The sequence below is a fragment of the Mixophyes fleayi genome, chromosome 7, assembly GCF_038048845.1.
Source record: "Mixophyes fleayi isolate aMixFle1 chromosome 7, aMixFle1.hap1, whole genome shotgun sequence".
In the NCBI taxonomy this organism is placed as follows: domain Eukaryota; kingdom Metazoa; phylum Chordata; class Amphibia; order Anura; family Limnodynastidae; genus Mixophyes; species Mixophyes fleayi.
This window is the reverse complement of record NC_134408.1, coordinates 87,853,849-87,868,589: the sequence shown is the minus strand read 5'-3', so window position 1 is coordinate 87,868,589 and position 14,741 is coordinate 87,853,849.

Here is a 14,741-nt window from a genome sequence, read left to right as displayed (position 1 = left end):
CTCACCTTAGCATGGACTTTATTACCGACCTACCCCTAGTAAGAAACATAACACCATCTCGCTTGTGCTAGATCAGTTTTCAAAGATGGCTCATTTTATTTCACTTATTGGCCTTCCTTCCTCCTCAGTCCTTGGTGTGCAGTTCATTAAGGAGATCTTTCGGTTGCATGGTTGCCTGCTGAAATCGTCTCAGATCGTGGAGTCCAGATTGTGTCTAAGTTCTGGCGAGCCTTGTTGTCACGGGCACTAGGAGTCTTTACCCAGTATCACCCGCTGATGGTCTTATCAGAGCAATAGAGTTGGTATATGATACTCTGATGGCAGGGTGATAATGGAACTGGAAACAGCAGATGGTAAGAGAATGCTCAGAAAGTCTATGACTAGCAGCACTGGTAAACAATAGGTAACTGAACACGAGGATCTGGATGGACAAGGACACGTGAGGGTAGTCAGTGGTCTGCGCACGGCAAGTTGTACCACTGCTATAGTGAGAAGAATGTCCAGGAGTAATAAGGAGGTGGAAGTCAGCGGTCTGCGTATAGCAAGTTGTACCGCTGTCTGTAGTGAAGGAACGGAATCCAGGTGAAGGTAACAGGGAAGTCAGTGGTCTGCGTGTAGCAAGTTGTACCACTGCTTATGTGAGAGGATATATGCAACTGGTGACACAGGGAAACAGGAATCAGTGGTCTGCCTCTAGCAAGTTGTACCACTGAATATATATGTGAGGAAGGACACGAGGAGATAAATGCTATGCAGAGTCTACACGGGTACACTGAACTTGATCCCATGTTGAACTGCACACAATAATAATAATGAATGAACAGCACTGCACAGATAAACAAAGTCACTAGAATAGTCCAGCAAAAGGAAACACAGTCAATAATAGCAATAGTCTCAGAGGATGGAAACTCCGGAGGAGAACAACTCAGTCCAGATGGATATGCAATACACCAGCACAGTCAATGAGAAGTATGCATACCGTGGTTCAGATGAGCAGGCTGTTAGAGATAGCTGCAGGGATACCTGAGCGGCAGGGAACTGACGAGATGAGAAGTCCTTGCAGAATGGAAGCGGCAGGTAGGTGCAGCGCACTGTAGGTAGGCCAGCAAGGACGACAAAATACTCAGGAAGCAGTAGTATATCGAATAGAACAGCAGGAGACCACGGGAGAGCTGAAGCGATGTAGCAGTGCTGGAAGCCGAGGAGCGTAGACTCGATGCTTAACAGGCAAGTTGACACGAATGGACACACTGTAGAAGCAGTAGGCAGCGGGTCAGCTGACGGCAGGTGGAATGCAGACTGGAGCGCTGAGACGAGCAGGACTCTGTAGACACGCTGAAGTAGCTAACAGGAATCAGCTGGAACAGTAGCGATGTAACACAGGAGAGTTGGAGAGATCTGTAACTTGTTAGACCCACGGAGGCAGCGGATAGGAATCAGCTGCTGGAGTCACGATGAAACACAGGAGAGTTTGCAGTAATCTGTAACTGTAGATATACGGAGGCAGCGGATAGGAATCAGCTGCTGGAGTCACGATGAAACACAGGAGAGTTTGCAGTAATCTGTAACTGTAGATATACGGAGGCAGCGGATAGGAATCAGCTGCTGAAGTCACTAGGAACACGAGGAGTAGAAGTGGTCTGGAAACCACAAACGGCAAACAGGAATCAGCATAAGCTGAACACACGAGGAGGCACTGGAACACCTTCAGAGACTCATGAGGAATGAGACTCCAAGATCAGGCAACGTGGTATTGACCACAGGTGCTTAATATAGGGAGTGTTGCCTGATCAGCCAATTAAGTTAAAGGAACAGAACTGAAGGTTAAAAGGGACTGCACATGCGCAGTACCTCATTATAATCGACGGACACAGTTCCTAGCTACCTTAGAAGTAGCACTCACAGTCCGGTGAGTGACAGTACCCCCCCCTTTTAAAGGTGGGCACAGAACACCTGGAACCGGGTTTGTCCGGTAATTTGGTATAGAACTTTTTCAAGAGGGCTGGAGCGTTGAGATCTTCAGCTTTGATCCATGAACGCTCCTCAGGACCAAAGCCTTTCCAATGCACGAGGAAACGAAGAACTCCTCGCGAAATTTTAGCATCCAAAACCTGAGTAATCTCAAAGTCTTCCTCCTGATGAACTTGAAGTGGCCGAGGTGCTGAAGGAGGGACCGAGAAACGGTTGATGATGAGAGGTTTGAGCAAGGAAACATGGAAGGCGTTGGAAATACGAAGACTCTTGGGAAGTAAAAGTTTGAAGCAAACTGGATTTATAACTTGAATGATCCTATATGGACCAATAAAACGGGGAGCAAATTTCATGGATGGAACCTTCAAATGAATATTCTTAGTAGATAGCCACACCCGGTCTCCGACTTTCAATGGTGGAATAGCCCGTCTCTTTTTGTCCGCAAAAGACTTATATCTGGCAGATGTCTTCTTTAAACAGGTTTTTACCTGAGCCCAAATATTTTTGAAGGTTTGACACAAAGTCTCAACAGCAGGAACTTGGGTGGGTGGGAGGGCAGGAAATTCCGGGAAAGACGGATGGTGACTGTAAACCACAAAGAATGGAGTTTTAGATGATGACTCATGGTACATGTTGTTATGAGCGAATTCAGCCCAAGGAAGTAATTCTACCCAGTTGTCTTGATTGGCTGACGAGAACATCCTTAAGAAAGTCTCAAGATCTTGGTTGACTCTTTCAGTTTGTCCGTTCGATTGAGGATGGTAGGAAGATGAGAGTGCTAATCGTATGCCCAAGGTCTTGCAAAGGGCCCGCCAGAATCTGGAAACGAATTGTACTCCTCTATCTGACACGATCTCGGACGGACATCCATGAATACAGAAAATTTCTCTAATGAAATGTTCAGCCAGGGTAGAAGAAGAAGGTAAACCAGACAAGGAAACGAAATGCGCTATCTTCGAAAATCTATCCAAATGGTGTTGCAATTCTTACTAGGAGGAAGCTCAGTAACAAAGTCCATACTAATATGGGTCCAAGGCTTAGATGGAATGGGTAGTGGCTGAAGCAACCCCGCTGGAGTTCTGCGGGGGGTCTTGAACTGGGAGCATAAATCGCATGCCGCGATAAACTCTTTGACATCTCTCCTCATAGAAGGCCACCAATAACTTCGAGAGAGGATTTCAAAGGTCTTGCGTTCACCAGCGTGTCCAGAGAAACGAGAAGAGTGAAACCATGAAAGGATTTTTTTCCTAAGAGCAGGAGGCACGAGGGTCTTCCCAAATGGTAGCACTTTAGTGGAAGAAGCAGCCAGAGAAACACATTTGGGGTCTAATATAAAGTGGTTAGGACTCTCTTCAACGTCTGAGGACGCCACAAAGGCTCGAGATAGAGTGTCTGCTTTTTTATTCTTTGCAGCTGGTTTTAAGGTTATGATTAGATCAAAACGGGAAAAGAAAAGAGACCATCCTGCCTGACGAGGATTTAAACATTGAGCAGACTGTAGGTATGACAAATTTTTATGACCCGTAAAAATTGTCACCGGATGACGAGCTCCCTCTAACAAATATCTCCACTCCTCCAATGCTACTTTAATAGCCAGCAACTCCTTGTCCCCGATGGTGTAATTCTTCTCCGCAGGCAGAAGACCCCGAGAGTAAAAGGCACAAGGATGGAATTTTTGTTGCTCCGATTTCTGGGAGAGAATGGCTCCTAAACCAACATTAGAGGCGTCTACTTCTAGGAAGAAGGGAAGCATCACATCAGGCTGTCGAAGGATGGGAGCAGAGGAGAAGGACTCTTTAAGAAATTGAAAGGCTTGGAGAGCCTCAGATGACCATTGCTTAGTATTGGCCCCTTTGCGAGTTAGTGCCACAATAGGAGATGCAATTGAAGAGAAATCTGGAATGAAGCGTCTATAGTAGTTGGCAAAGCCTAAAAAACGCTGAATGGCACGAAGAGTAGTTGGCTGAGGTCAAAGTAACACAGCATTCACCTTTTCTGGATCCATTTGTAGACCAACTCCGGAAACAATATAACCCAAAAATGGAATCTGGGGCAACTCAAATGAACATTTTTCTAATTTACAAAATAATGAATTTTTCCGGAGTCTGGAAAGAACTTCGGCCACTTGTTGGTGATGTGAAGGTAGGTCTTGGGAAAAGATGAGTATGTCGTCCAGATATACTACGACACATACATATAACAAGTCCCGAAAGATCTCGTTAATGAAGCCCTGGAAAACAGCAGGGGCATTACATAACCCGAAGGGCATTACTAAGTATTCATAATGCCCATCTCTGGTGTTAAAAGCTGTTTTCCATTCGTCACCGGACCTGATTCTAATCAAGTTGTAGGCACCACGAAGATCCAACTTAGTAAAAATCCGGGCTCCCTTGATCCGATCAAACAACTCAGTAATCAGAGGAATGGGATACCGATTTTTGATAGTGATAGCATTAAGTCCACGAAAATCTATGCAAGGGCGTAATGATCCATCTTTCTTCTTCACGAAGAAGAACCCAGCTCCAGCGGGAGAAGTAGAAGGTCGAATAAATCCTCGCTGGAGATTCTCTTGGATGTATTCAGCAGTAGCCTGAGTCTCAGGTAATGAAAGTGGATACACACGACCCCTAGGTGGAGTCTTGCCAGGTAACAGGTCAATCGGACAATCGCATGAACGATGAGGGGGAAGACGTTCAGACTGAGCTTTATCAAAGACGTCAGCAAATGAAGCATACTGAGGAGGAAGTCCCGGTGAGGAAGGTGAAATGGAGGTTTGCTGTAATTTACGAGGGACAACACGAGAAAGACAATGGTGATGACATTCAGGTCCCCAAGACGTAACTTGAGGAGTGCGCCAGTCAATCTGGGGAGAATGACATTGAAGCCATGGAAGGCCTAAAACAATCGGACTTGTAGTAACAGGAAGGATTAAAAACGAAATTTCTTCTTGGTGTAGAACACCAATCTGAAGGGTCACTGAAGACGTACTTTGGGTGATGAGACCGTTGATAATACGTGATCCATCGATAGCAGTCACCGTAACAGGAGTCTTCAGGGTAATCACTGGTAGGGACCATTGATTTACAAGGGATTCAGAAATGAAATTTCCCGCAGCTCCTGAATCAATCAGAGCTTGGGACTCAAAAGACTTAGTAGCAAATGAAATGGTAACGTCAAATGCACAGATTTTTGATTTCATAGAAGATGGAGAGGACTCCAGGGACCCTAACTTCACCTCTCCAGAACTAGTTAGGGCCTGGCATTTCCCGATTTTTTTGGGGCATGACTGGAGCATATGTGTGGCATCAGCACAATAGGTACAAAGTCTATTCTTAATTCTTCGATTCCTCTCTGCAGAGGTTAGTTTGGAACATCCAATCTCCATCGGTATTACCGGAGGTGAAGCAGGACGAATTTGAGAAGTGGGTCGAAGAGATGTTTTAGCTGAAGTAGTTCTCTCAGAGTCCCTCTCACGAAATTTGAGATCCACACGATGACAAAGAGAAATCAAATCTTCTAAAGACGTACGGAGTTCTTGAGTAGTCAGTGCATCTTTAATTTTGTCCGAGAGCCCCTGCCAGAAGGCGGCAATTAACGCTTCAGTGTTCCACTGAAGCTCAGAGGCTAAGATCCTAAATTGAATGACGTACTGTCCTACTGTACGAGAACCCTGTCGTAAACGAAGAATGCTGGAGGCAGCGGAAATAACACGACCTGGTTCATCGAATACATTACGAAACATGGAAATAAATTTAGCACTATCCTGTAACAACGGATCATTTCTTTCCCACAGAGGGGAAGCCCATGCGAGAGCTTGTCCGGAAAATAATGAGATGAGATAGGCCACTCTGGAACGATGAGTAGAAAAGTTTTGAGGTTGGAGCTCAAAATGTACTGAGCATTGGTTGAGGAAACCTCTACATGTTTTGGGATCTCCATCATACTTTGACGGAGTTGGCAGGTGAAGCGTGGAAGCCGTAGACACCTGGGATGGCACTGGGGAAACGGAGGAAAGCACAGGAGCATCAACAGTAGCTGTGATATTCTGCACAGACGTTCTTTGGGAGGCTAACGCCTGGTAACACCGCAGCAAATGCCGTTGGCGAACTTCCTGTTGTTCCACACGGGTGACCAGATGCTGCAGCATCTCTTTAGCTGTGGGTTCCGAATCTGGGTCTGTCATGGCCTGATCTTACTGTCACGGGCACTAGGAGTCTTTACCCAGTATCACCCGCTGATGGTCTTATCAGAGCAATAGAGTTGGTATATGATACTCTGATGGCAGGGTGATAATGGAACTGGAAACAGCAGATGGTTGGAGAATACTCAGAAAGTCTATGACTAGCAGCACCGGTAAACAATAGGTAACTGAACACGAGGATCTGGATGGACAAGGACACGTGAGGGTAATCAGTGGTCTGCGCACGGCAAGTTGTACCACTGCTATAGTGAGAAGAATGTCCAGGAGTAATAAGGAGGTGGAAGTCAGCGGTCTGCGTATAGCAAGTTGTACCGCTGTCTGTAGTGAAGGAATGGAATCCAGGTGAAGGTAACGGGGAAGTCAGTGGTCTGCGTGTAGCAAGTTGTACCACTGCTAATGTGAGAGGATATATGCAACTGGTGACACAGGGAAACAGGAATCAGTGGTCTGCCTCTAGCAAGTTGTACCACTGAATATATATGTGAGGAAGGACACGAGGAGATAAATGCTATGCAGAGTCTACACGGGTACACTGAACTTGATCCCACGTTGAACTGCACACAATAATAATAATGAATGAACAGCACTGCACAGATAAACAAAGTCACTAGAATAGTCCAGCAAAAGGAAACACAGTCAATAATAGCAATAGTCTCAGAGGATGGAAACTCCGGAGGAGAACAACTCAGTCCAGATGGATATGCAATACACCAGCACAGTCAATGAGAAGTATGCATACCGTGGTTCAGATGAGCAGGCTGTTAGAGATAGCTGCAGGGATACCTGAGCGGCAGGGAACTGACGAGATGAGAAGTCCTTGCAGAATGGAAGCGGCAGGTAGGTGCAGCGCACTGTAGGTAGGCCAGCAAGGACGACAAAATACTCAGGAAGCAGTAGTATATCGAATAGAACAGCAGGAGACCACGGGAGAGCTGAAGCGATGTAGCAGAGCTGGAAGCCGAGGAGCGTAGACTCGATGCTTAACAGGCAAGTTGACACGAATGGACACACTGTAGAAGCAGTAGGCAGCGGGTCAGCTGACGGCAGGTGGAATGCAGACTGGAGCGCTGAGACGAGCAGGACTCTGTAGACACGCTGAAGTAGCTAACAGGAATCAGCTGGAACAGTAGCGATGTAACACAGGAGAGTTGGAGAGATCTGTAACTGTAGATATACGGAGGCAGCGGATAGGAATCAGCTGCTGGAGTCACGATGAAACACAGGAGAGTTTGCAGTAATCTGTAACTGTAGATATACGGAGGCAGCGGATAGGAATCAGCTGCTGAAGTCACTAGGAACACGAGGAGTAGAAGTGGTCTGGAAACCACAAACGGCAAACAGGAATCAGCATAAGCTGAACACACGAGGAGGCACTGGAACACCTTCAGAGACTCATGAGGAATGAAACTCCAAGATCAGGCAACGTGGTATTGACCACAGGTGCTTAATATAGGGAGTGTTGCCTGATCAGCCAATTAAGTTAAAGGAACAGAACTGAAGGTTAAAAGGGACTGCACATGCGCAGTACCTCATTATAATGGACGGACACGGTTCCTAGCTACCTTAGAAGTAGCACTCACAGTCCGGTGAGTGACACTTGTGTAAACTTCTTTGGCATACAGTTGAATTTTTCATCTTCCTATCACCCTCAGTCTTATGGACAGACTGAGCGCGTTAATCAAGATTTAGAGACCTTCCTCAGAATGTTTTCCTCTGCTAATCAAGATGATTGGGTAGATCTTCTACCTTGGGCTGAATTTGTACATAACAACGCTCTTCACGAATCAACTTCTGCATCGCCCTTTTCAATTGTGTATGGCATCCATCCTTTCCTAAGTTTACTTCCCTACCTCCCACCCAGGTTCCTGTCGTTAATGCCTTTCAGCGTACATTTGTCTCAATTTGGAATCAAGTAAGGAATTGTCTCAGGAAATCTTCTGAACGTTACAAGTTCGTGGCTGATAGGAAACGCCGGGCTACACCTGCTTTCAAGATTGGTGATAAAGTATGGCTTTCTACAAAGAATATTCGCCTCAAAACTCCTTGTATGCAGTTAGCTCCTCGGTTTATTGGTCCCTATGCCATTTCCAAAGTCATTAATCCAGCATGTGCTAAATTATCTCTCCCAGCCGCCCTTCGGATTTCTAATTCCTTTCATGTCTCGTTGTAAAACCTCTGGTCATCAACCACTTCTCCTCTACTCATACTTCTTCTACGGTGCCAAAGGTTCATTTGGATCAGGAATTCGAAGTTAAGCAAATTTTGGATTCAAGATTCTGTAAAGGAGAATTGAAGAATCTGATAGACTGGAAGGGTTTCGGTCCCAAGGAGCGCTACTGGATCCGCGCAGTAGATGTTCTTGCTCCAATTCTTGTTAAGAACTTTCACAAGAGATTCCCGCTGAAGGCAAACCCAAGGTGTGCATTGCCCACCTTTAAAGGGGGGGGGGGGTACTGTCACATGGCACTCATTCAGCTTCAACAACCGAAGAACAACACGCTCACCTGTTCACTATTGATGCATACTTCAGCTGCTGGCGTCCTGGCTTTGGTTCTGCGCATGCGCAGACCTTAATCCTTTGTGTCCTCTGCATGTTTTCCATTGGTTATCAGTTTGGCTCCAAACTTGAAAAGGCACTTTCCCTTTCTCCTCAGGGCCTGTTGATCAAGTTACCTCCCTGACTAGACTTAGTCTTGTCTCCTGTATGTTTACCTTGGATCCTCAGCGCCTCCTTTTCCTCGTTACTCTGTTGGCTGGACTGTTCACGCTGCACCTGTCTCTGCTGTGCTGCTATACTACGGGCTCAACCGCTCAAGCTGCACCTGCCTTCGTTACCTTGCTGGCTGGACTGTTCATGCTGCACCTGTATCCGCTGTGCTGCTATACTACAGGCTCAACCGCTTAAGCTGCACTTGTCTCCATTACTTTGCTGGCTGGACTGTTCACGCTGCACCTGTCTCCATTGGGCTGCTATATTACAGGCTGAACTGTTCAAGCTGCACTTGTCTCCGTTACTTTGCTAGCTGGACTGTTCAAGGTGCACCTGTCTCCATTGTGCCGCTACACTACAGGCTGTACTGCCCAAGCTGCACTAGTCTCCGTTATCCTGCTGGTTGAATTGTTCACTCTGCATCTGTCTTCACACCGCCATTTGGCTGAAGAGCTTACGCTCCACCTGTATCCATCGTGCCACTGGCCAAAGAGTTTATACTCCATCAGTCTCCTCTGGCCCGCCGGCCAAAGAGCTTACATTCCATCTGCTTCCATTGTGTCTCTTCATAACATCTTATTATTTACTCCCCTAGGGTCTTGCCTGACACTCCTGGTAGGGGCCGCGACCTGCGGGTGGACGCCGCTAAGTCCAAATCACCTTGCGGTGGTCACTGGTGAATACCATCCGTCCGTTAGACTCCGCGCCCTGCTGGAAGTACCGCCAAGTTGGGCAGACCCAAGAATCCAGTTTACCAAACCGTGACACAGGATGATTGGCTGAAAATCCTGCAGTATGTATCCAGCTTAAGAGACGAAACATAACAGACAGACATTCTGAAGAGTTTCAGGGGTAGCATTCAAGAAGTGTTGTAGTGGAAGTAACCTGAAAAAAAGAAAAGGGTCAGCGTGAGCAGAGAGTTGGTATGTATGGAGACTGTGACAATGGATATATCAAGTGGAAATGGATTGGAGGGCATTAAATACTTTGTAATTAAAAGATAAAAAATGGAAGACAAGGTGACTTCAATAGAATAGTAGATAATGATAGAGCATAGAGAGGTTATTCCTGCAGCAGCTATTTGAATAGATTGAGTGGACCAAGATACCATTGTAGCAAGATGGAGGTTGCAGCAGTCTGGATGCCATGTAACAAAAATTGCTTTGGAGACCAAGGAAAAATATTTTTTTTCTGAAAGAGTAATCAGAGAATGAAATTATAGGAATTTTATACTTCCGATAAATCGTTTTCTCTTAGTCCTTTTGGGGACATCAGGAAACATTGGGGCCTTCAGTTTATGCTTAACCAACGACAAAAAAAATAGAAAGGAGGGAGCATCAACCTCCTCCCAAACCAAACAAAAATCAAACATATCACACAAAAGGAGAACCCAGAAGTGTAAAGGGTGGTCGCCTGATTTCCCCCAGTGGACTAAGCAATAAGGATTTATCAGAAGTATAAAAATTCTATTTTCTCAGGCATCAACTGGGAAACATTGGGGACGTTCCAAATCTGCCATCATGAGTGAAAACACTCAGAAGAAACAGCGTGAAACACGTCTCCCAAAACTTACATCCCCGGTGTTATGCTGACAGATCTCGTAATAAAGAAGACAGCTGGGGCGTAGGGAACAGATGCCCGCAGATGCCGTGGCTCGTAACAGTACCCCCCCTCCCCCCACTTGAGGAGGGGTTAAGGAACCCAACCCCGAAACCCTGGCTTCCCGGGAAATTGTTTGAAGAACTGCCTGATAAGTTTGACCCAGGATCGTTCCTCCAGATTACAAATTATCCATTGAACTAGAAAATGGATTTGTCATAGGACTTTTTAGAATCAAGAATTGTTTTGAAGACAAGTTAAGTGACTGAGTTCTCAGAGGCTGAAGACATCGAAACTGACTTGAGTAGAACACCGGTTTGGGAAGGGAGCAATGAAAAGTGTTGGGAATTCTCATGGAGCGAGGAAGTTTTAACCTGAAGGACACAAGATCAATTTGTTTGATGATAGTGAAGGGCCCAATGAATTTAGGTCCGAGTTTCTTACAGGGTTATCTGAGCTTGATGTTACGACTAGAGAGCCAGACCTTCTGACCTACTTTAAAAGAACAGGTTGTACGGTGATGGTCAGCAAACATCTTAGACTGAAATGAGGCCTGCCTCAAGGAAGACTGAACTTTTTTCCAAATGAACCTGAGATTAGAAAATGTGGAACGTATTTTCGGGAAACCAGAAGAGCTGAGCGAGAACAAAGAATTGGATCTGGGGTGAAGTCCAAAATTGCAATAGAATGGGGAAGTGCGAGTGGAAGAATGAAATTAGTTATTGTATGCAAATTCTGCCCACGGTAATAAAGAAGACCAATTCTCGTGGAACTCTGAGGTGTACGATTGTAAAAACTGTTCCAGGGACTAATTAACCCTCTCCGTCTGTCCATTTGATTGGACAGACGTGGAGCCAAAAAATATGTTGATCAAAAAGTGCAGCTAGACTCCGTGCACTGGGCAGTCTAGTCAAAGGTATAAAATGAGACATTTTACTAAATCGGTCAACAACCACCCATATAGTGTTGTGCCCTGCAGAGGATGGAAGGTCTACAATAAAATCCATAGATAAGTGCGTTCAAGGTTTTAAAGGAATAGACAATGAAACAAGCTGGCCTGAAGGACACTTCCTGGAAATCTTGTTCTTTGTACAGTTTTCACAAGGCAGAACAAAGTTCCTGACATCTCATGATAATGAGGGCCACCACACAGAACGTGAAATAATCTCCACTGTCTTGGAGATACCGGGATGCCCGGCGGTCTTGATGTCATAAGCTTCAGAGAGAACCGCTTCTCTTAAGTGGACTGGAACAAATAAACGGTTCACTGGAGTTTCTGCAGGGGGCTATCTTTTGAAATCTACGAAGAGTTACCCCCAAGTCCTGAGTTAATCCAACATGAATAATAGAAGGTGTAATAATAGGCAGTGGTTCAAAGACAGGTACCTGATGCGAAATTAAACTTCTTGATCCGCCTTGATATTCTTGGATCCAAGTCTGTAGGTAATAATGAATTTGAAATGGGTAAAAAAGAGCACCCACCGGGCCTGTCTGGGGTTCAACCTCTTGGTGGACTCAATGGTTTTTGTGGTCAGGTATAACAGGGATGACATGAATAGCTCCTTCCAGCCAATGACACCATTCTTCAAAGGCCCATTTGATGGCCAGAAGTTCCCGATTGCCTACATCATAATTGGACTCAGTGACAGAAAATTTAATGGGAAAATATGCACAGGGATGCAAACAGTGAATATGAGGGTTTTTCTGAGAGAGGATAGTGCCAGCTCCTACATCAGAGTCATCAACCTTTAATACAAAGGATACATCTGGATTAGCGTATCTGAGGACAGAAGCAGAGATGAATGCCCTTTTGAGGGCTTCAAATGTGGTTATCGCCTGAAAGAACCAATTACTGGGATCTATTCCCTTACGAGTAAGAGCGACAATAGGGGCTACTAGATCTGAGAACCCACGAATAAATCTTCTATTATAATTTGCAAAGCCCAAGAACCTCTGGATAGCTTTGAGATTATTTGGTTGTACCCAATCTAAGATGGCTTCTACTTTAGTTGGATCCATAGAGAAACCAGTAGAGGAAATTATATACCCCAAGAATGATACCTTCTGTACTTTGAATTCACAATTCTCCAGTTTGGCAAAGAGATGGTGATCACAAAGTTTTTGGAGGACCTTTTTAACATGGGACCAATGACTGTGACAAGGACTGTGACAAGGACTGTGAATATATAACCTTATCATCCAAACACACGACAACGAATTGGCCAAGAAATTCACGGAGCACTTCATTAATAAGATCCTGGAACACTGCGGGTGCATTACAAAGGTAGTCATAATGGCCAGAATGTCTTTTAAATGCCGTTTTCCATTTGTCCCCCTTTCTAATGCAGATAAGGTTAAATGTTCCGTGGAGATCATTCTTGGTAAAGATGGTAGCAGCCTTTAATTGATCAAATAAGATGGAGATAAGAGGAAGAGGATAGATATTCTTAATTGTAATTTTGTTAAGGTCCCGAAAATCGATACAAAGTCGCAATTCACCATCTTTTTTTCATACAAAGAAACATCTGGCTCCTACTGGGAATTTAGAAGGTCTAATAAAACCTTTTTTCAGATTTTCCTCCACATACTCTTGCATGGCCTTGGTCTCTGGACCGGGAGTGAATATAACCTCCCTTTGGGTAATTTAGAGCCTGAAATCAAATCAATGCCACAATCAAAATCACAATGTGGAGACAGAGAGTCAGATGCTTTTTAGAGAACACATCCTGGAATTTGTGGTATTGGGGAGAAAGTTGCGCAAAAACAGGTTGCAGAATCCGAAGGGGCAAGGTCAAACAGGACTGCGAACAATAGAAGCTCCAATGAGTAATCTCCTCCTCAGCCCAATCCACTACAGGGTTGTGGAGGGAGAGCCAAGGATGGTCTAATATTAACGGAACAGACGGGCAATTAATGAGGTAGAAAGACAGGGTTTCAGAGTGAAGAGCACCCACAGTTAACTGCAGATGAGGTGTTTCACAAGTAATTTTGCCGCCAGGCAATGGACCTCCATCCAAGACACAGATAGTGACAGCAGAATCAAGCTTCACAGAAGAGATCCCAGAAGAATGAGCGCATCCGATGTCCAGAAAGTTGCCAGCAGCACCACTATCTATAAAGGCTTTAACAGTAACAGAGCAAGCACCATGAGTGATGTGTGCAGGAACTAAGGGCCTGATCCATTAAGGATCTTAACTTGAGAAACTTCTTATTTTAGTCTCCTGGACAAAACCATATTACAATGCAAGGGGTGCAAATTAGTATTTTGTTTTGCACATAAGTTAAATACTGACTGTTTTTTCATGTAGCACACAAATACTTGATAGCTTATTTGTACACTGAAATTTAAAGTTGATATTGTTCAGCCCCTGCTCAAACAGGACACCCCAAGAAAAAATAAGTAACTCAAGAGACTTCTTAGACTCTACATCAGCCTCCCAGGACTTAAGCCAGATAGTCTGATGAGTCGAAACCGCAGAGGCAGATATCTGTACCCCAATAAGTCATGCGAACAGGGCCGCCTCTCCCAGATACTACTTAACTCTCTTAATCTGCTCCACCAATAGGAGCAATTCAGATCCTGGCTTGCCAGCTAATAAACCTTCAGAAAGCTGAACGGATCTACATTTCACACCCTTAATCACCTCAACAGAGGCCAAAATGGGCCGCAAGGAGGCTCTTGTCGCCACAAAAATGGACTTAAGGATACCTTCAACCTTAAGGTCCGCACCACCCATGCATTAGGAGTTGGAATGGTAGTTGTATTAGACAACTGCGCTTCAGGTGTGTCCCAGCTAATACCCTCAGAGGGAAGTGTTTACAGGACTGTAAACTACAGGACACCTGGAACTTCTAGTCCGGCGAGTTTTAAGCCTCACCCAACAAATCATCCAGCTGGGAAGAAGGAGTAAAAGAAAATGTGCTTTTTGCCCTCTACTTAAACAAAGAAGGCTCCACAGTCTCAGGGACTGCTATCTCTCAGATGTCTAACACCTGGTGTACAGCCCGTATCAGCTCCTCTATCTCCTGATGTTCAGCGGTGACTTCTTCCCCAAAGGATAAGTCCTCCATATCTGACCCAACAAGCACTACGCCCTCCTCTCATGTCAAAATCTAACTCATTCTCAGGGTGGGGCACCACCAGCCTCCTGTGCTTCTCCGAGAAAGATGGAAAAGCAGATTCCAACATCTCTCCAAAGAGAAGAAAACCAAAACCAGGCCCTGTACTGAAGTCTCCAGAACTCTGACTTAATACAGTTA